Consider the following 22,918-nt stretch of genomic DNA (forward strand, 5'->3'; position numbering starts at 1 on the left):
CACCTACTCATTCAAGGGTTTTCTTTATTTTTACTATTTTCTACATTGTAGAATAATACAGAAGACATCCCAACTATGAAATAACATATGGAATCATATAGTAACCAAAAAAGTGTTAAACAAGTCAAAATATTTAATATTGTAGATTCTTCAAAGTAGCCACCCTTTACCTTGATGACAGATTTACACACTCTTGGCATTCTCTGGACCAGCTTCATGAGGTAGTCACCTGAAATGGATTTCAATTAACAAGTGTGCCTTTTTAAAAGTTAAATTGTGGAATTTCTTTCCTTCTTAATGTGTTTGAACCAATCAGTTGTGTTGTGACAAGGTAGGGGTGGTATATAGAAGATAGCTCTATTTGGTAAAATACCAAGTCCATATTATGGCATGAACAGCTAAAATAAGCATAGAGAAATGACAGTCTATCATTACTGTTTATGGCATGAAGGTCAGTCAATCTGGAACATTTCAAGAACTTTGAAAGTTTCTTCAAGTGCAGTTGCAAAAACCATCACGCGTTATGATGAAACTGGCTCTCATGAGTACCACCACAGGAAAGGAAGACTTACCTCTACTACTGAGGATAAGTTCATGAGAGTTACCAGCCTCAGAAATCGCAGCCCAAATAAATGCTTCAGAGTTCAATTAACAGACACATCTCAACATCAACTGTTCAGAGGAGACTGCGTGAATCAGGCCTTTGTGGTCGAATTGCTGCAAAGAAACCACGACTAAACGACACCAATAAGTGTAAGAGATTTGCTTGGACCAAGAAACACGAGCAATGGACATTATACCGGTGGAAATCTGTCCTTTGGTCTGATGAGTCCAAATTTGAGAGTTTTGGTTCCAACCGCCGTGTGTCTTTGTGAGACGCAGAGTAGGTGAACAGATGATCTCCGCATGTGTGGTTCCCACCGTGAAGCATGGAGGAGGAGGAGGAGGTGTGATGGTGTGGGGGTGCTTTGCTGGTGACACTGTCAGTGATTTATTTAGAATTCAAGGCACACTTAACCAGCATGGCTACCACAGCATTCTGCAGCGATACGCCATCCCATCTGGTTTGTGCTTAGTGGGACTATCATTTGTTTTTCAACAGTACAATGACCCAACACACCTCCAGGCTGTGCAAGGGCTATTTGACCAAGAAGGAGTATGATGGAGTGTTGCATCAGCTGACCTGGCATCCACAATCACTCGGCCCCACCCCAATTGAGATGGTTTGGGATGAGTTGGACCACAGAGTGAAGGAAAAGCAGACAACAAGTTCTCAGCATATGTGGGAACTCCTTCAAGACTGTTAGAAAAGCATTCCAGGTGAAGCTGGTTGAGAGAATGCCAAAAGTGTGCAATTCTGTCATCAAGGCAAAGGATGGCTACTTTGAAGAATCTCAAATATAAAATATATTAAAATTTATTTAACACTTTTTTGGTTACCACATGATTCCATATGTGTTATTTCATAATTGGGATGTCTTCACTATTATTCTACAATGTAGAAAATAGTAAAAAATAAAGAAAAACCCTTGAATGAGTAGGTGTGTCCAAACTTTTGGCTGGTACTGTAGTGTACCTATTACAGAATAAAGAATGAAAGGAAACAGAGGGCTTAACTCTGAATTCATATAATGTATTTGCATATATGTAATCAACAAATAAATTGACCAAGTAATGAACATTAATCATTACTATGTATAATTGCAGGAAATTCGTTTTAAAACAAAAATATTTTGGTGTGGTGTATTCATTCATCTCAATAAACTATAACCTAAATGCATTTTTACCTCCAACTTTGCCCAATTCACATTTCCAATTTTCAACTCTGACGTAGCCTACCCTAACGGACCCTGAGTCAGACTCAACCAATAGTCAACATAGGCTAAAGATCCCATGCAGGGCTGCACCAACTTCCAGAGACGGTAAGGCTCTTGGGCTTTACGGAAGCCACTCTGGTTTGGGTGTCCTCGGCAGATCGGTGTCGCTTTAATTAACCAAGTGGTCACATATCATTCTGGGTTCCAGTGCGCTAGAGAAGGTCGGTGGAGTTTTATGAACATCAAGGCATACAAGTGCCCCCAACGTTCTGAAGTTTTCAAGCCTCCAGCCTCTGCAGTGCACACATGTAGCCGAGAGAAGACAGGGAATAAACCACTATTTACCTACCTCTAGGCTGCTGTAGCCTACATATTTATTTGGTTTGTCATTCTATCGTTTTTCATGGAATTTTTGTGGTTATTAAATATAATTTATTTAGAATTGATCAGAATACATTTTCCGTGTCTTCTCAAATTGAAAAAAGTGAGGAAGCCCTGAAGCTCACCCAGTGCTTACACGCGATTACTTGTGAAGCTAAAAGGCAGCTGCACTGCACTATTTCATCAATAAAAAAATATTTTGGGGGAGGGACATTTTTTTTTTGTAGTGGATATGTTCAGTAGTGAAAACGATTGCAGTTAAGATCAATAACATGTGTGCGCGCTCTGAAATTATTGACTGCGATCATCATGCGCGAGAGGCTAACCAACTACCAATGATCTATCTAGCCAGCTAATGTGCTCCTATACAAACCGACAGTCCAGGTGTCAATATCTGATATTTTCAGCATGACATGTTTAACGTTAGCTAGCTAAAATGATCGTTGCGGTATTCTGCCTCATCAGGTGTTGATGAACTCGGCTTGATGGATCACAAAATGGAGCAAAGTCCTCCTGCTAACGTTACCGATGGTGAGCAAGCTAGCGTTTGGTTAGCTAGTGGTAGTTTGTAGCATGACTCGTTTGTTTGTTTTAACCAAGGTTTGTTTACAATTTCGAGGGTTGTGCAGCAATTTATCGTGACATTGCTGGGCTAGTAGCCGACTTCTTGCAAACGTTGCGCTAACAGTTGCTAGCTTTTTCGTCGAAGATGGCTAATAATCTCGTCCCCAGCCTGGGGCCCAGGCTAATTGAGCTAGTTAGTGTAGGGGGATGTGTCTAGTAGTGAACACGATTAGGAGATAGCTAGCTAGGTAACAGAACAACATCACATAGCTACTTTGACAAGATAATTGTTTTCGGTTGCTTTCAGGCATAGACATCGCGGAATGGGGTGTTCAGAAAGCTGTTGTCCTAATAAAGAGTAACGTTAAGTCTTCCAGGAGAAGTGGTCGACAGCACACAGAACATTTTGTCAGGATGAGGCCTGGAAAACCAAAGCCCAGGGCACGTATAGAACAATGAGACAGATATTTCACTGGATGTATAAATGTGAAGCATCCGCTTGGTGTTCACTACTATTATTATTGCTGTTGGTCCCACCATTTTTGTTATATGTATACTTTGACAATGTAGGTAATTTAACTTGCCATGTCAATGAAGTCTATTGAATTGAGAAAGCCCACTGGCGAGCAGTGAGAAGATGGAACGAGATAGATATTGGCCAACATTCTGCACATTTTCTCATAGATTAAACATTTGATCTCAATACAGTTTTCTGTTCCCAAAACTAGAATCTGTTATGAACAGAGTAGATTGATGTTTGTACACTTGACCCTTTTGCAAAAGTTGTTTAGAAGGGGTGCAAAGGCGAAATGTAGTTATTGCACACTTCACAGCGTAGGCGTTCCCTAACGGAAATATGCAGATGATGCTAGAACGCACCAATAGGATCTCGCTAGATCGTGCTTGGCTCAGCCCCCCTCCTTGCGTGCTCTGCCCACTATGGCTCATTTGTTCCCATTGGAAACGACAGGCCGTGGTCTATCTTGGTTTAATTATGCAAATCTTTGCTCCGGGCAACCAGGAGGCAATGCTTAGACTGCGACAAGAGCTCCTACTCACCCAGATGCTTTCAAAGCCGAAGAACACCAGTGGCGCAGATGCTGGTGGGTCTCTTTCATCCATCCTCTCCCCCTGCTAGCTAACCCCCTCTCCCCAAGTGTGACTCATAGTACACCTCATAATATTTAAAAATGTGTCACCAAGATTGGTCAATCACATATACAATACAGTAGGCCCATTGTACTTTAGAGCTGCTGGAGATACCCAGAGCGACAGTGGCTCTACAGCTTTCTACTGCCACGGTAAATAGCCTCCCTCCAGTTTATTATTTTGTTCAATTGATGAACAGCCTAATTCATGCTCATTAAATGTAGCTCATTGTCAGTTAGTAAAGGACTGCTCTGCATGTCTGGCATGGATGGTAATTGGATTACAATGTCTATGTGAGGAGTGGACAAGCTGCTGTTTTCAGAGTCTAGCTATTAGCCGGGTGTATTATTGAACTGAAGGGCATTGTGGCTAATGCATCTAGCTCATTAATGAGGTTATGGACACACAAGGTTGCTTTGGAAACAAGGCCCTTCGTCCTTTGATGTGCAAAACACATTTTAAGAATGCAGCTATATGAAATTACACAAGGTGACAGTGGATTGCTATAAAGGTGAGAGAGACATGATTTAATGAAGTTTAATAACATAGCTAATTGGGTGAAAACAGCAATGTTTTAGATACAATGCCTCATTCAGTGTCACAGAATATAATGAGGCTGACAATGAGATGTGAATGGTGATCCTAAGCTCATGTCTGTCTGACTTGGTGCAACCTGCAGGAGATGGTTTCATGGGCCTGCTCTCTCAGGACCTTGTGGGGCCAGGCTCGTTGAAAGATCAGCTCAACTCAGACATGGACTCTGGCTGTGGGACAGAAAACAACAAAGAGACACTGCAACCCACTCAAGACTCTGCAGAACCACCCAGTGCCCAGCCAGCCTTCCCACCTGTCAACACCATGGCTCCCCAGATACCATTCTCCAGTCTGTGTGAGTTAAGCCCTCGGGGAAAGGCCATGCTGCTCTGTATGCAGTTCCTCCAAAGCCTATGTTGGCTGAACAGGGTGGAGGGAGAGGTGATGGGAGCAGAGGCTGGAGGGCTCAGCCTGGACAGGGGTGGGGATGGGGACAGGTTGGTGGTGGAAGACTCAGTGTGCCAGCTGCTGTCCTGTGTGATGGCAGCTAGTAGGGATGCCAGGGCCCTGCCCCCTCACTCACTGCTCCTGCAGGTGTCCCTAGTGGCAGCTCAGGCAGTGGACCACTTGCTCTCCCACAGACAGCCCTCCCTGAAGTTTGTGGCACACATGGAAGATGCCCTGAAAGAGCTCACCGAGCTGCTATTATGCAATGACCAGCTCAACAGGGTAAGAGAACATAGTGCACAGCATATCGTAGTGAATTCATGAGAATACATTTTATAGAGTGATATGTGTGTAGGTGTTTGAAATGCATTATTCTTACATTATAAACTGGGTGGTTCGAGCCCTGAATGCTGATTGGCTGACAGCCGTGGTATATCAGACCGTATACCACGCGTATGACAAAACAGGTATTTTTACTGCTCTAATTACGTTGGTAACCAGTTTATAATAGCAATAAGGCACCTCTGGGGTTTGTGATACATGGCCAATATACCACGGCTAAGGGCTGTGTCCATGCACTTCGCGTTGCATCGTGCCTAAGAACAGCCCTTACACGGAACCCAAACCGGCTGCGCGGGTGCGCCATCGTGTATAAATGTATTTTGTCCCCCCACACCAAACGCGATCACGACACGCAGGTTAAAATATCAAAACAAACTCTGAACCAATTATATTAATTTGGGGACAGGTCGAAAAGCATTGAACATGTATGGCAATTTAGCTAGCTAGCTTGCACTTGCTAGCTAATTTGTCCTATTTAGCTAGCTTGCTGTTGCTAGCTAATTTGTCCTGGGATATAAACATTGAGTTGTTATTTTACCTGAAATGCACAAGGTCCTCTACTCCGACAATTAATCCACACATAAAACGGTCAACCGGATCGTTTCTAGTCATCTCTCCTCCTTCCAGGCTTTTTCTTCTCTTGACTTTATAATGCGTTTGGCAACTTTCATAAATTAGGTGCATTACTGCCACTGACCTCGTTCGTCTTTCAGTCACCCATGTGGGTATAACCAATGAGGAGATAGCACGTGGGTACCTGCTTCAAATCAAATTTTATTTGTCACATACACATGGTTAGCAGATGTTAATGTGAGTGTAGCGAAATGCTTGTGCTTCTAGTTCCGACCGTGCAGTAATATTTAACAAGTAATCTAACAATTTCACAACAACTACCTTATACACACAAGTGTAAAGGAATGAATAAGAATATGTATGTAAAAATATATATGGATTAGCGATGGCTGAATGGCATAGGCAAGATGCAGTAGATGGTATAGAGTACAGTATATACCTATGAGATAAGTAGTGTAGGGTATGTAAACATTATATCAAGTGGCATAGTTTAAAGTGACTAGTGATACATTTATTACATCCAATTTTTAAAGTGACTAGAGATTGAGTGGCTGCTGCCAACATACTGACTCAATGTTAGTGATGGCTGTTTAACAGTCTGATGGCCTTGTCAAGCTGTTTTTCAGTCTCTCGGTCCCAGCTTTGATGCGCCTGAACTGACCTCGCCTTCTGGATGATAGCGGGGTGAACAGGCAGTGGCTCGGGTGATTGTTGTCCTTGATTATCTTTTTGGCCTTCCTGTGACATCGGGTGGTGTAGGTGTCCTGGTGGGCAGGTAGTTTGCCCCCGGTGATGCGTTGTGCAGACCTCACTACCCTCTGGAGAGCCTTACGGTTGTGGGCGGAGCGGTGATACAGCCCAACAGGATGCTCTCGATTGTGCATCTGTAAAAGTTTGAGTGTTTTTGGTGACAAGCCAAATTTCTTCAGCCTCCTCAGGTTGAAGAGGCGCTGTTGCGCCTTCTTCACCACGCTGTCTGTGTGGGTGGACCATTTCAGTTTGTCCGTGATGTGTACGCCGAGGAACTTGAAACTTTCCACCTTCTCCACTACTGTCCCGTCGATGTGGATAGGGGGGTGCTCCCTCTGCTGTTTCCTGAAGTCCACGATCATCTCCTTTGTTTTGTTGCATAGTTTCCTGAGAACGCAAAGCGAGGCAGCCATATCTGTCGGCGCCACCTCTAACAATTTGGCTTCTATAAACCAATGAGGAGATGGGAGAGGCAGGACTTGCAGCGCGATTTGCGTCAGAAATAGAACTGACTTCTATTTTAGCCCTTGGCAACACAGACGCTCGTTGGCGCGCGCAATAATTGAATGAAATAGATTTCTACATTTATTTTAGAACGCGAGCGGTGTAGTTAGCCTTGTTATATACCGCACCCCCTCGTGCCTTATTTCTTAATTCTAAAACTGTAGACCTATATTGTTTTTATTCCAAAGTGACGGGTTCTCATTTTAATCTCAATGTGTATGATCTTCGCATGACTAAATGTAACATCAAGTTGACCTGAGATCGATAAAATCATGACCCTCGGAAAGAAATGACGGTCATCAAGTGGCATTGAAGTTTATAGGTGCTTTTATCGCCAGCTGTTAACCTTCATTCAAAGCCCACCGAAGCTGTAACTGATGAAATGGCCTTTGCTTTGACCCTTGACACTAAAATCTAATGATCCACACACAGTTTATAGACAGCCATCATTTGTCCCACTGGGATATTGAGGGGAGAATGGTGTACGTTTATAAGATAATGCATTTTTCTATTTTAACGTAACAGTAATGTATAACTCCTCCCAGACTGGTGATACTGTAGGAGGAAGTAAAGAAGTGCATGGAGAACAAGTGTGATGTGAGATATGAAATGGGGGAACAGACCTGGCATTTTAAACGGCACCCCACCCGCTGTGTGTAATGACTAATGCGTTATGACTGGCAGTACCAATACTTATTAGCTTCTGAGGGAACAGACAATCACCTTAGTGTCAATAGGCTTGAATAAAGGCTGTCACAGATGAGTTGTGAAGGGCGTGTTGTCCCTTTCTAAATGAAGATTAATAGGTGGGAGGAAACGCAGTGTCTGCCATAATTATTGGCACAGTGACAATCCTTCGATTTTGTTTTGGCTCTACTCCAGCACTTTGGAGTTGAAATGATACAATGATTATGGGGTTAAAGTGCAGACTGTCAGCTTTAATTTGAGGGTATTCATCTATATCAGGTGAACCGTTTAGAAATTACAGCACTTTTTGTACCAAATGTTAGGGACCAAAAGTATTGGGATAAATTCACTTAAATTTGTATTAAAGTAATCAAGTTTAGTATTTGGTCCCATATTCCTAGCATGCAATATTACATCAAGCTTGTGACTCAACAAGCTTCTTGGATGCATTTGCTGTTTGTTTTGGTTGTGTTCCAGATTATTTTGTGGCAAGTAGAAATTAATGGTAAATATTGTATTGTGTCATTTTGGAGTCACTTTTATTGTAAATAAGAATGTAATATGTTTCTAAACACTTCAACATTAATGTGGATGCTACCATGATTACGGATAGGCCTGAATGAATCGTGAATAATGATGAGTGAGAAAGTTACAGATGCACAAATATCATACCCCCAAGACATGCTAACATCTCACAATTACAATAACAGGGGAGGTTAGCTTTTTTGGGGGGGTATGATGTTTGTGGGTCTAACTTTCTCACTCATCATTATTCACGATTCATTCAGGCCTATCCGTAATCATGGTAGAATCCAATGATTTGGTACCATGAAAATACCCTAAAATTAAAGCTGGCAGTCTGCTCTATAACCTCATAGTCTATGTATCATTTACAAATCCAAAGTGCTAGAATACAGAACCAAAACAGGGTTGCACATTGGGGAATATTCAGAGGTGGAAACTTTCCGTGGGAATATATGGGAATTAACAGAAATGTATGGGAATTAGCGGAAATATATGCTAATTAATATTAATACCATTTAAATGTAGATGTTTTTTGCATTGGATATATTTACTATATCATATGGAGACAGAGATCTTTTACCTTATCATAAGTAGACATAATTGCAAATGATTAAATCATTCCAATAGAAATACAAAAAAAAATATTTAGTTACGAATTGAACTTTAATTAAATGAGTTGACTCTTCACATGGGATGATTTCACTGAACAACAAAAGGGAATATTGAATGATCCCTCGCATCTCCCAAAAATGTTTTCAACATATATCTGTAAAATGATAGTCTAGAAACTAAAGCTTTGGTTGTCTTCCTCTCAGGCTTCCATGTCTTCTCCCTGGACCTCCTCAATGTCCACCTCTTGAACATCAGACTCTGAGCCCTCATCTTCACTGTCACTTTCCAACCTTGTTGAGGATGGCTCGTTGTCAGGCTCAAAAAGCCTCACATATTCCCAGGTGGACACCAATTTTTCAACAGTTGTATTGGTCAGCCTGTTGCATGCTTTGGTGTGTGTGTTCCCAAACAAGGACCAGTTGCGCTCTGATGCGGCTGATGTTGGTGGGATTTGGAGGATGATGGAGGCAACACGGGAAAGAGCCTCAGATCCCCAAAGTCCCTTCCACCAGGTGGCTGATGAGATATGTTGGCACGACTGCCATATTGCATCTCCATCCCAAAGCCCTTGCTTGGAAGTGTCCTTCGCCAGACTGCCAAGAACCTTGCCCTCATCCAGGCCAAAGTGGCGAGACACGGTAGTGAAGACACCATAGGCCTTGTTGATCTCTGCACCAGACAGGATGCTCTTGCCAGCATACTGCACTTAGGGACCAACATGTACGCTGTGGCGTATATGGGCTTCAGGCAGAAGTCTTCATGCTTTTTGATGTGTTTCAGAACTGCAGTTTCCTCTGCTTGGAGCAACAGTGAAGTGGGCAGGGCAGTACGGATTTATTTTCTTACATCTGCGAGCAGATTCTGAACATCAGACAGGATAGCATTGTCTCCCTCAATCCGCGCAATGGCTACTGCTATAGGTTTCAGGCTGCTTACCACTCTCTTCCAAAATACATCATCCAGGAGGATCCTGTTGATGGGGCTGTCCATATTGGCAGACTGTGATATGGCCATTTCTTGGAGAGACACCTTCCCCTCCAGGAGATTGTCAAACATGATGACAACACCACCCAACGGGTGGTGCTGGGCAGCTTCAATGTGGTGCTCTTATTCTTCTCACTTTTCTTGGTGACGTAGATTGCTGCTATAACTTGATGACCCTTCACATACCTAATCATTTCCTTGGCTCTCTTGTAGAGTGTATCCATTGTTTCAGTGCCATGATATGCATGAGGAGCAGATTCAATGCATGAGCAGCACAGCCAATGGGTGTGACATGAGGGTAGAATTCCTCCACTTTAGACCAAGCAGCTTTCATGTTCGCAGCATTGTCTGTCACCAGTGCAGATACCTTCTGTGGTCCAAGGTCATTGATGATTGCCTTCAGATCATCTGCACTGTAGAGACCGGTGTGTCTGTTGTCCCTTGTGTCTGTGCTCTTGTAGAATACTGGTTGAGGGGTGGAGATAATGTAGTTAATTATTCCTTGCCCATGAACATTTGACCACCCATCAGAGTTGATTGCAATACAGTCTGCTTTCTCTATGATTTGCTTGACCTTCGCTTGAACTCTGTTGAACTCTGCATCCAGCAAATGAGTAGATTAAGCATGTTTGGTTGGAGGGGTGTATGCTGGGCGAAGAACATTCAGAAATCTCTTCCAATACACATTGCCTGTGAGCATCAGAGGTGAACCAGTCACATACACAGCTCGAGAAAGACATTCATCAGCATTTATCTGCCTACGTTCCTCCATTAAGTCAAAAAAACTTCTGATTCCAGGAGGACCATGAGCTGAGGACCAAAAGCTCACAGTTTGTTTGATTGACTGAGGAAGGGTAATGGTTTTAGTCATTGCTAACAGTTTTGTTGCTGCACCGTTACGATGCAAACACCTTCCTTGACCTCACTGTGCACATATGGAGCCAGATAGTTTTGTACCAGTCTGTTATAGGGCCATTCTAGTGGCCACATAGCGATGACATTAGGGTAGGCTTTATGTCGTTTCAGCAGGAGTGTCACTACTGAGTATTCTTTTTGGAGATGGAGGAGGGGAGATGTGGCACAGATGGAGGGGGCCTCGTAGTTCCGGCCTGTTACAGTAGATTCTAGGTGGCGCTCGAATACGCTGTATGCCGGAGGAGTGTCACTGCTGCTGGGAATTCTTTTTGGAGATTGAGTCATCGTAGATACGGTAGGAGTTGTTGAAATGATTTCCAGCTCCATCCTGTAATTAGCGTAATAGCTGCTGCTGGGGCTTGTTGATGTCATTTGCGATTGTGGGCGTGGAAGTAGTGGGATCCACCAGTGCTGTGTGACTTTCTATTTTTACCCCTCATTTAATTTAAAGTTGATTCATTTAAATTAAACCCCCTCCCCCCGGGAAATTACGCCAGATCCAGTCCTATTGCTGGCTAGAGCACATTGTACAGTAGCTTTGCCTTTCTGCTGGTTAACTATGTGTTTACCATGTTAGGGAATGGTGGTTTTGTAACAACTGGGTTGATCCACCAATTTGGTGCCCTTTTTTAAAATTGTGTAAAAATATAATTAAAAACGTGGGGGTATAAATAGACTATAGTAAGTGTCTATTAAGTGCCAAATAAAGTAACAAGGTTGACGACTTAATCTTAATTCAGACATAAATCCCCTTGTGAAATTAATGCAAGCTTCACTAAAACATTTCAATTATTAAAAAAAACATTTCTAGCCTATCTACAGTGTATTCGGAAAGTATTCAGACCCCTTCACTTTTCCAACATTTTGTTACATTACAGCCTTATTCTAAAATTATATAAAATTATGTTTTTTTCTCAAATCGATGCACAATACCCTATAATGACAAACCAAAAACAGGTTTTTTGAAATTTTTGCAAATGTATTAAAAATAAAAAAGATCCCTTATTTACATAAGTATCCAGACCCTTTGCTTTGAGACTCGAAATTGCGCTCTGCTGCATCCTGTTTCCATTGATCATCCTTGAGATATTTCTACAACTTGATTGGAGTCCACCTGTGGCAAATTCAATTGCTTGGACATGATTTGGAAAGGCACACACCTGTCTATATAAGGTCCCACAGTTGACAGTGCATGTCAGAGCAAAAACCAAGCCATGAGGTCGAAGGAATTGTCCGTAGAGCTCCGAGACTGGATTGTGTCGAGGCACAGATCTGGGGAAGGGTACCAAAGCATTTCTGCAGCATTGAAGGTCCCCAAAAACACAGTGGCCTCCATCATTCTTAAATTGAAGAAGTTTGGAAACAGCAAGACTCTTCCTAGAGCCGGTCACCCGGCCAAACTGAGCAATCAGGGAAGAAGAGCCTTTGTCAGGGAGGTGACCAAGAAACCGATGGTCACTTTACCAGAGCTCCAGAGTTCCTCTGTGGAGATGGGAGAACTTTCCAGAAGGACAACCATCTCTGCAGCACTCCACCAATCAGGCCTTTATTGTAGAGTGGCCAGAAGCCACTCCTCCGTAAAAGGCACATGACAGCCCACTTGGAGTTTGCCAAAAGGCACCTAAAGGACTCTCAGACCATGAGAAACAAGATTCTCTGGTCTGATGAAACCAAGATTGAACTCTTTGGCCTGAATGTCAAGCATCACGTCTGGAGGAAACCTGGCACCATCCCTACGGTGAAGCATGGTGGTGTTAGCATCATGCTGTGGGGATGTTGTTCGGCGGCAGGGACTGGGAGACTAGTCAGAATCGAGGGAAAGATGAACGGGGAAACTTCAATGTTTGTGCACAAAATATCAAAGGGATGCAAAAGGCACTGTTATCAGTTGATTTTATTCTTCAATAACACAGACCCCAAAGCAAATCAGGGGGAGAAAAATAGGTTTATTCAAAAATAACAACAAAAAAAACAAATCATTGTTAATCATACAAATCGTTATGCTAGAAAGTAGATGGTCAATGTTCATTCTTCCCTGTCCTCAATGATTCTCCACAGAACAAAGTGACAGGATGTACTTCATAACACCCAACCCTAGCCTGTCGTTGATCAATTAAAATTCCTTGCAGTAAAATTGGGCCAATGGCCAAATAACAAGTATCCTGTTTCATGCTCAATGTATAGACGATTCAGACCAATGAGATCTTGCCACATGTAGCTAGGAGTCCAGGACTGAAACCCCTACACAGATTCTAACCAGATGTTGAACTGAAAAACAGCTATTTCCATTGATCGTTAATTCCCTATTGACCTCTAGTCCTCTGCGTTGTGTATTATCTTAAAATATTCTTACAGCACTAATTCAGTGGAATGACCCAACTAACACAAGTATTCATGTTCATCAGCATCTTCACATGGGGCATGGATGGAGGAAATCCTTAATTTAAGTTTATGTTGTGTTACTATTCCTGTTCTATATTGTGCTTTAGGCCTCTTAGAATTTGAATGTATCATGTGATCGATTTTTGGTTCCAAGCACCGTTTTCATTAGTTTACACAAGGATTTAGAGTTGAGCATGTTGTCTTCCTTTACTGCCTCTGAATATCTGCCTGATATGTTGATCAAATCTCTACCTTGTCTTTGAATACACAATGTATTCTCTATCCATGGAAATACAGATGGACAGTTTCCATCATGATGATGAAATTAGGTTATAGAGGCCTCTCAATAGGCAACACTCATAGCCTATATATCGTTTACACTGACTGCAGCCCCCAGCCTTGGTGATGATGATGGCAATGCTGGGGCTCTTGTGTCTGAATGGATTCCTTGCCCCTCTGTCTGTCTGTAATGGCTCCACAGCTGTCTGGGGCTGAGGACTAGAGGACCAGAGACAGGCCAGTGTACTATAGTCGTGGAGGTGAAGCCGAAGTGAAGCGCCCAGACAATGAAATTGCATATCTTGACTCCCCAGAGGCGTCAGCCAAATGTCACTCTCATAGCAATACTAGCTTTATTTCATGACTGTATTTCATTTCAGTCTTTGAGAATAGCACCCAGCTTGGTTTTCTGTCTGGTGAGGGAGCTCAGTTATTGGCTGTCTCTTATGTGAAGGCTTACATTAGGTCTAGTTTATTCTCTTGGCGATGTGGAACCTTAGACCTATAGTCTGATCTGAATACGTCTTGTATCATAGTGTTTACAGTAGCCTATTGTATAGCATCCACACTGTGTAGAGATTGTTATACTATCACCGTTCTCATCTCTGCTGTTCCAAACAAATCCTCAGTAGCCTACAGATGTATTTGTGTGTGTCTGTCAGCTTTGGGAGAGAGAATCTCAACACTACAGTGCTGAAAGCAGGTTGGGGGTACAGTGTTTTCTGTGATTTATCTTCATTATAGATTTGTTAGACCAAAAAGTACATTTCCCACCCTGATGAAGATCCTACACACTGTACTAGAGCTAGCTAGCAGTGATGGTGCAACTCTGTGTTGATCAATGCAGTCTTGTTTACTGTAATCGCTGCTCCCACCTCATGCTACTACATGTCTGGGTTTTTCCAAACAAAATGTAATCCCTACAGGCCTTGGTTCAAAAAAGAAAAGGTGATGGTATCTCCCAAAACATCATCTAATCCATAATCTCACCCCCCTCTCTAAGGCCAAACCAAACTAACTACTCTTTGGTTTGACTCATACTGTAGGTGACAGCTGGCACAAGTAAATCCACTGAATTGACAGGCGTTTAGGTCTTTGTAACCCCGTGTGGATCAGCAGTGGCCAGGTTGAGTGATCGGATATGATGGGTGGTGTTAACGTGTGTCCTCCGTCAGTTTCCGGGTTGAGTGATGGGGTATGTGGTGGTGTGAGTGTTACTGTGTCGTGTGTTAACGTGTGTCTTCCGTCAGTTTCCAGGTTGAGTGATGGGGTATGTGGTGGTGTGAGTGTTACTGTGTCGTGTGTTAACGTGTGTCCGTCTGGCCTCTGTCAGTTCCAGGTTGAGGAGAGGCTGACAGAGTGTTTGACCCTGCTGGGAGGGAACAGCTTGCTGAGGTCCCTGCTCATCCGTCATGTCCTGTCTGAGATCAACCGGCTGGCAGAGCACGTCTGGATCACCTGCCAGGTAAGGACCAGAACACACACGGGGGGTGGATGTTACAAGTGTATAGGATGACTCAAATCATTTATAGTACTGCTTATTATGTACATGTAGAGTACTCTCTCACACACACACACACACACACACACACACACACAGGTAAGTTCCTTGAAGTAAATGTTGAAGAAAAAGTTGTTAGTGGTCCCCACAGCGCTAGTCTGACTGACCCGGTACCCCCTGTATAAAGCCTCGTTGTTGTTACTTTTGTATTTTTTTTACTTTAGTTTATTTAGTCAATATTTTCTTAACTCTTATTTTTCTTAACTGCATTGTTGGTTAAAGGTTTGTTTGTAAGCATTTCACAGTTGTATTCGGTGCATGTGACTGATAAAATTTGATTATCCTAGCCTTCATGGTGTGATGGTGGGTGCATTTCCTCTGAAAGCTAGTGTATACAGACAGCCCAGCCGCCAGCGGTCCTGGGGATTTTTAATGTGTGAATGGGGAAAGGAAAGCAGATTATTCTCCCTTCCCTTGTCGCTTTACTCCCACAGTAGAGAGATAGTCAGTCATGCATGTTTGTGGGTCTTTCCTACACCCCATTCAGAACAGCCCTTATTGAAGCAGCCCTGAGCAAAAGCAAAACACACATTGCTGCTGCATCAAGTAAATGAGAAAATATAATTTCTGTCACATCAGATTTCTTTATAAAAACAACCTTTTCTCTGCTGAGAATATTGATGTTGGGTTATTTAAGTACACTGGCTGCTACTATAGCTGTAGCAGGCCTGAGGTATAAGAGAACATTTATGGAATACACTGAAGAATTAATCTGCAAACTGAACTTCCTGATAAGGAACAAACCACTGTCATTTGGTCTAATGATAATGTATTCAGATTATCTGTAATTGCTCACTTAATTTTCGGTATTGTTGACTTGCCTCGGACCCCTCTAACATTGATGTCTTGATACTTCAAAGCACTTTAAAGCCATTGTGCCCTTGGATAATTGTAAGCACTTGACCCCCCTGCTCTCATCGCAAAATAAGGGGAGGCTTAAATTGCTTGTGAAGACTTCTACCGTTTGAAGACTTAGGGCTCAGACACAGCAATAGCGTTTGCTGGCCGAGAATAGTTAGCACTTCTGAGTGTAATTTGAGAACCGAGTCCTCACTGATTTCACATCAGAATCGCATGAAAAATGTCGGCAGTCAAGCGTCTACAGCGGGTGGTCCTTAAAACAGCGCGCTGAACGATGTGGATCTAGAGTTCATCTGCAGATCATTCAGCGCCGCTGTGTTTTAGGGACCACTCGCTGTAGCTTTTCACACGATTCCACAAGTAAAATCGGTGCCCACTCTGTTTGCAGAATAGGTTTCAGAGGTGCTAAGTACTCTCGGGTCAGCAAACGCTACTGCTGTGCCTTAGCCCTTTAGCCATCAGACTGGCTAATGAGTACATCCCCCTGGGAGTATGGAATTCCATGGTAGGTCCCAAACTGCTCGCTATTACCTTTTTATATTGTACCACTTTTGACCTGGGCCCATAGTGCTCTGATTAAAAGTAGTGCACTATATAGAGAATGGAGGGAATACGGTTCCATTTGGGACACAGACCCTGTAATGGGGTTGAGAGGGCTGAGGTGCGCTCAACAGAAGACCTTGAATGGGCTGTTGGCTTGCATTAGCACTGTAGTACATTACAACTACAACAGGCTTCATTTGGTTTACAAGCTTATCTGTGTTGTTGTTGAACGTTTGCATGAAAATGGAGACATAACCCAAGGACAGGCCTCTTGTGGGTTGATTAAGAGGCTTGGAATATGCTCTCTATGCAATAATACACGAATGCTTTGGAGAAGAGGCCAGTACGTTGAGAGCTGAGCTGCGTGATTTGCACTTCAGAACACAGCGAGGGGATTGCATAACACATCAAGCCTTCATTACTGCACCTTGCCTCTCAATGCAGTTGGGCAGTTTGTGTTTTATATGAATATCTACAGATGTATGATCTTGGTCTGGGACCAAAAGGCTCCTGAACAGCTTCTACCCCCAAGCCATAAGACTGCTGATCAGTTAATGAAATGGCTCCCTGGACTATTTACATTGACCCCCTTTTTATGCACTAACTCTATGCACACTCACTAGAGTACCCACACATACTACACTGACACTCCAACACACACACACATAGACACTTTTACACTTCACATACACTGCTGCTACTCTGTTTATTATCTATCCTGATTGCCTACTCGCTTTTTCCCCTACGTACATACCTCAACTACCTCACACCCCTGCACATTGACTCGGTACCGGTACTCCTTGTATATAGTCTCATTATTGTTATTTTGTGTTACTATTTCCTTATTTTTATTTAGCAACCAGAAATTTTCAAAGATAAATTTACATCCTGCAGCTCTAACTCCAACTCTCTTTCTAAAATTATCCACCGCCATTGTTGCAACCCCTATTACTAGTCTGTTCAACCTCTCTTTCGTATTGTCCGAGATTCCTAAAGATTGGAAAGCTGCCGCGGTCATCCCCCTCTTCAAAGGAGGTGACACTCTAGACCCAAACTGTTACATACCTATATCCATCCTGCCCTGCCTTTCCAAAGTCTTCGAAAGCCAAGTTAACAAACAGATCATTGACCATTTCGAATCGCACCGTACCTTCTCCGCTGTTCAATCCGGTTTCCGAGCTGGTCACGGGTGCATCTCAGCCACGCTCAAGGTACTAAAAGATGTCATAACCGCCATCGATATAAGACAGGACTGTGCAGCCATCTTCATCGACCTGGCCAAGGCTTTCGACTCTGTCAATCACCGTATTCTTATCGGCAGACTCAACAGCCTTGGTTTCTCAAATGACTGCCTCGCCTGGTTCACCAACTACTTCTCAGATAGAGCTCAGTGTGTCAAATCGGAGGGCCTGTTGTCCGGACCTCTGGCAGTCTCTATGGGGGTACCACAGAGTTCAAATCTCGGGCCGACCCTTTTCTCTGTATATATCAATGATGTCGCTCTTGCTGCGGGTGATTCCTTGATCCACCTCTACGCAGACGACACCATTCTGTATACATCTGGCCCTTCTTTGGACACTGTGTTAACAAACCTCCAAACAACAACACTCCTTCCGTGGCCTCCAACTGCTCTTAAACGCTAGTAAAACTAAATGCATGCTCTTCAACCGATTGCTGCCCGCACCCGCCCACCCGACTAGCATCACTACTCTGGACGGTTCTGACTTAGAGTATGTGGGCATCTACAAATACCTAGGTGTCTGGCTAGACTGTAAACTCTCCTTCCAGACTCATATTAAGCATCTCCAATCCAAAATTAAATCTAGAATCAGCTTCCTATTTCGCAACAAAGCCTCCTTCACTCATGCTGCCAAACATACCCTCGTAAAACTGACTATCCTACCGATCCTCGACTTCGGCGATGTCATTTACAAAATAGCCTTCAACACTCTACTCAGCAAACTGGATGCAGTGTATCACAGTGCCATCCGTTTTGTCACCCAAGCCCCATATACCACCCACCACTGCGACCTGTATGCTCTCGTCTGCTGGCCCTCTCTACATAATCGTCGCCAGACCCACTGGCTCCAGATCATCTATAAGTCTTTGCTAGGTAAAGCTCCTCCTTATCTCAGCTCACTGGTCACCATAACAACACCCAGCCGTAGCACACGCTCCAGCAGGAATATCTCGCTGGTCATCCCCAAAGCCAACACCTCGTTTGGCTGCCTTTCCTTCCAGTTCTCTGCTGCCAATGACTGGAACAAATTGCAAAAATCGCTGAAGTTGGAGACTTAGATCTCCCTCACTAACTTCAAGCATCAGCTATCTGAGCAGCTCACCGATCGCTGCAGCTGTACACAGCCTATATGTAAATGGCCCATCCAACTACCCATCTCATCCCCATATTGTTTTAATTTATGCACACCAGTATTTCTACTTGCACATCATCATCTGCACATCTATCACTCTAGTGTTCATTTGCTAAATTGTAATTTCTTCGCTACTAGGGCCTATTTATTGCCTTACCTCCTTACTCCATTTGCACACACTGTATATAGATATTTCTATTGTTATTGACTGTACTTTTGTTTATCCCATGTGTAACTGTGATTTTTGTCGCACTGCTTTGCTTCATCTTGGCCAGGTCGCAGTTGCAAATGAGAACTTGTTCTCAACTAGCCTACCTGGTTAAATAAAGGTGAAATAAATTTTAATAAACTGCATTGTTGGGATTCGGCCCATGTGGCAAATATATTTAAAAACATGTTTCATTGATTTGATTTTGAATTTGAGCCAGTTTGCTACAGCAGGAAAATAATCCTGCAGCAACAGGAATCGTGAATTATTATGTGGATTATAATTAATGGAATTTTATTGTAGGGGTTGACACATTTTTCATTAGGGCAAATCAAATCTGACATTTTAAAGTGGAAATTACAAACTTGAAGTCTTTTTAAACCTCGAATTATCAACAAGTTAGCATTTCCTGCTCTATAGGAACATTCTCAGTGACAAAAGAGTGATCAAATTAAGATCCTACTTATGTAGAGCTGTGTTTGAGTCCTGGGAAATAAAGTTTGAAGACTGAACACATTCGAATCTAGCCCTGGCTCTAAGCCCAGAGCCCATCTGTCTCAGTCTGTCCACCCCAAAATCCTCTTACCTTTTTGTTTAAACCAATAACAGAAAACAGACTGTACTTACTGTCTTCCTCTTGACAAAGTCCTCAGAATCAGTCTATTCTCTATTGTTTGAAATTCAGTCTGAAATCACTCTCACTAGAATATGATAGAGTCCAGTTTATTGGACATTTAGGCTGCTTGAAAATGACTTTGGATTTCCTGTAATGAAGACATTTAAAATCACTGAAATACCCAGCTGCAGTGAGATCACACCTGAATTCCAGGGTGGAAACATTTGAACAAACAACACCATAGTATTTCATTAGCAAGCAAACTCTATTTTCTAGCTCTGGCCACAGGGACTCTGTGTCCAGGCCAGGCCATGGAGAACATAGAAATGTGAGCCAGACTTAGTATCTATCCCAAATGCCACCCTATTTCCTATATACTGCACTACTTTTGACCAGGGCCTTTTTTTATTTTTAATCACCTGCAACATGCATTGAGAATGACAGCTGGGCTAAGGAAACTACCTAAATCATATAAACTGGAACGGCCATCTCAGTAACGGCTGCAAAATGTCCAAATAACAGATTGGATTGCTTTAGAAAATGTATTTTATCTTTTTTTGTAGCATAAGATTAAAAATCAACCAATCAATGCACATGCAAAAACACAAGTACTGAAACAAACAATTCTGAAAAATCAACCAGCAATAGAGCATGCTGGGTAATATGATAATGATGAGCATGGTTGAGCAAACATGAATTTGTAATTTACCAACTTTAACACATTAGCTCAAATTCTAGGCCTTTTGAAGTCCTCAATTCACATAATAACGTTGATTTAAGCCTTGGGTTAAGTTGGCTTTTTACGTTTGTTGCCTTCAAAAGCAAACATGAATTTTGAATTTTACTTAACAAGCTTTTTCAAATTCAGCTCACTTCGAGCAGAGTTTGTTGAGTAAACAAACTTTAACAGATTAGCTCTGATGGGTTCGGATTTCTCAACTTTAAATATTATTCATGCTTCGTGCTTGCCTACGGAGCTGTGAGGGGAACGGCACCTCAGTACCTCCAGGCTCTGATCAGGCCCTACACCCAAACAAGGGCACTGCGTTCATCCACCTCTGGCCTGCTCGCCTCCCTACCACTGAGGAAGTACAGTTCCCGCTCAGCCCAGTCAAAACTGTTCGCTGCTCTGGCCCCCCAATGGTGGAACAAACTCCCTCACGACGCCAGGACAGCGGAGTCAATCACCACCTTCCGGAGACACCTGAAACCCCACCTCTTTAAGGAATACCTAGGATAGGATAAAGTAATCCTTCTCACCCCCCCCCCCCTTAAAAGATTTAGATGCACTATTGTAAAGTGGCTGTTCCACTGGATGTCATAAGGTGAATGCACCAATTTGTAAGTCGCTCTGGATAAGAGCGTCTGCTAAATGACTTAAATGTAATGTAAATGTAAATGTAATTCATCATTAGTTATACTAGAGACATGAGGGGTGCCGTAGTCTTGGGTCTACACCAGAAGTGAATGGTTATCTGTAGGAGGAATGTATATGGTGGATGCAGTTAAGCTTGAAATGTAGGGAAGACAATCACATGTTGGCAGGCACTGATAAAGGTGGAGAGCTGTGGATTAGTGAGGAAGGGGGTTGAGGTCAGGTCACATTAAGGGAGAAGGAACAGTTTATTGCCTGTTTCACTTAACTTCCTGCCTAGCAATAAAGATGTAATGTTTAGAGAGGAGGAGGAGACTCCACCCAAAGTGGGGTGTATATATACTACCACTGGGGGAAGTAATATTTGTCAGTTCAGCGGTTTGATCCTTTGGTGTGAGTAAACTTGGTTGGCGCTTTCATGGTGTCCGTCAATTTCTTACTCTGATATTTAGAACAGCTCCAATTATTGTCCTTTTGTAAGTCCACCCCACAGAATAACGCTGATTAAGCAATTGGTTGAGTTGGCTTTTTATTTATTTTTTATCTTTTTACAGTGAATGCACCATCCCCCTGGCCACTAGAAATGGGAGGTAGGCAAGGCATCCCCATCTGTCTGTTAGGCTAGACCCTTCCCATGGTAACACAGGCAGGGCTGGGTAAAGGTTGCCCAGGGACAAAAAAAAAAGCTTTTATAAACCATGTCACTAGTTGCTTCTCTGTTAATGTAGCTGTCTAGAAACGCCTAATTATAACACAGTTCTTAGGACGACAGGGAGATGATGCTCAATTATGTTTCAAATTGTTTCAACGATGAGTCGGAGCTCTACATGATCTGGTTGTACTCTGAGAAGAAGTCATTTGGTATAAAATTGTTGGATAAATGTTTTGTTGCCCGGTGGACATTGTAAACATGATTACTATGAGAATGATAGCGTTTCTAATGGGTTTTTCTACAAGTATGTGCCGTAGGCTACTATATCTAGCCTTATACTGACCCAAAGAGTGGGTTTGCCGTAGGTCTCTAGTAATGAAAATCAATTGAAGAATGATTACTCTTCTTTAAGACATTATTAATTCATTGGCAGATTTAAAAAGGGAGTAGGGTTGTTCCATCACAAAGTTTAGCAGTCAGGCTCCAGTTTGCAGGCAGAGCGCTGTGGAGGGCTGTCTGTCGGACGTGAACCCTAAGTGTGCCCCCACGGTGGCGGGTGGGCGGGCTGCCCCTACCCTTCAACCAGTGTAGCATACAAATAAGCCCAGCCATCTGGGACCCGTGTTGCTTTGTAACAGGCCATGACAGTCACACACAGTACAGAATGCCCATAGGACAAACAGTACAAACACTCACTCTCCACTTCTTCAATAGCACTAGAACACTGAGTGTAGGCATAACTGTGTGTGTACTCTCTGTTGTCCTGTTGCCCTGCACAGGGGGTCGGACTGTGCGTTATGTAAAGTTAAAATCATGGTTCAGTGGCTGGCCTTGTCATTTTGTAATTAGTACAAACACTATTTACCAGAGCCATGTATTTAGATATATGGCTCTGCTATTTACTGATGGTTGTCTTTTTCCTCTTACTAAAACAGGGGTTACTCCAAGGACAGACCCCATTGCCTGAATATGATCTATCAGACTTGTGGTCCAAGCAGCAAACCTCTGTATTTTGTCTAATTTAGGCCCCATTTAGTCGACTGGTCGATTGTTTGGTCGATAGGCTGTTGGTCGACCAAAATGTCTTTAGTCGAGCAGTCAGTCACAATTGATTGGTCGAAGGAACAGACGACTCTCAGTCGGCCAAGATTTATTTTTAGCCGGGGACAGCCCTGGTCTAATTAGTGCTAGCTAGCCCAGTCTTAAGTCTGGAACAATGCAGTTTAAGAAAAATAACTTAAGAAATAAAGTAACAAATAATTAAAGAGCAGCAGTAAAATAACAA

At 42.8% G+C, this 22,918-nt stretch overlaps 1 pseudogene; it reads left to right on the plus strand.

Annotated features, from left to right (window-relative positions):
* Positions 1-2,743: 2,743 nt before the first annotated feature.
* Positions 2,744-22,918, plus strand: part of LOC139556162 (meiosis-specific protein MEI4-like) — a 34,589-nt pseudogene continuing 14,414 nt past the window's right edge.

The sequence above is a fragment of the Salvelinus alpinus genome, chromosome 27, assembly GCF_045679555.1.
Source record: "Salvelinus alpinus chromosome 27, SLU_Salpinus.1, whole genome shotgun sequence".
NCBI lineage: Eukaryota > Metazoa > Chordata > Actinopteri > Salmoniformes > Salmonidae > Salvelinus > Salvelinus alpinus.